Here is a 740-nt window from a genome sequence, read left to right on the forward strand (position 1 = left end):
AGAAGTGGCAGTGGACACTCATTCCTGACTGTCTTATCTATGTAGCTATCTGATTCTTATTTCAGTTTCTCTTCCTAATCTTCCCTTCACTCTATTCCAAGCCCCCCCCCCCGCAACCACCCAGTCCGAGCCTCTGTCTCTCTACCCCCTCCCCCTACCCTCCCACCCACCTCACAAATCCATAGGCCCAGGTGAACTTGTAATAACTTCCTTCCTGTTCGCGCGAGCACCTGGTGTCTGGTCAGATCCCCCCCCCACCTCCCCCTCTCCGTTTCCCCCACTCCGCACTCTCCCCTCCTGCTCGCCTTTACTTTCCCTCTCCCCGACCCTCTCTCTATTCCCTCCCCCCCCCATCTCTTTCCCCTGACCCCTCCCACTCCCCAATTCCCAAGAAAGTGACCTATGAGGGGACTGTGTTTAATCACTTTAGGAGACTGTCTGAGTGAGTGACAGCGACAGGGTTATGTTATCTTTACGTACTTTTCGAAAGACTAGTAATTAGGTGAAATAAAAACAGAAGTAGAATAATTTTCCGTATATATTGACATATATGTAAATTTAGTGTGTGTAGTTATCCTGGGCATTACGTTTGCACCATTTTTTTCTGTCTATTTCTCTGTCTGTATGTATAAACAAATATAGATGGGTAAATAAATAGTAGATAAAGAGGTTGATGTATATAATTTATCACAAACAAATTAAGTCCAAGGCAAGAAAAGAAAACATCATAGAAATCCAGA

This window comes from Penaeus monodon, chromosome 33 (assembly GCF_015228065.2).
Source record: "Penaeus monodon isolate SGIC_2016 chromosome 33, NSTDA_Pmon_1, whole genome shotgun sequence".
NCBI classification, from domain to species: domain Eukaryota; kingdom Metazoa; phylum Arthropoda; class Malacostraca; order Decapoda; family Penaeidae; genus Penaeus; species Penaeus monodon.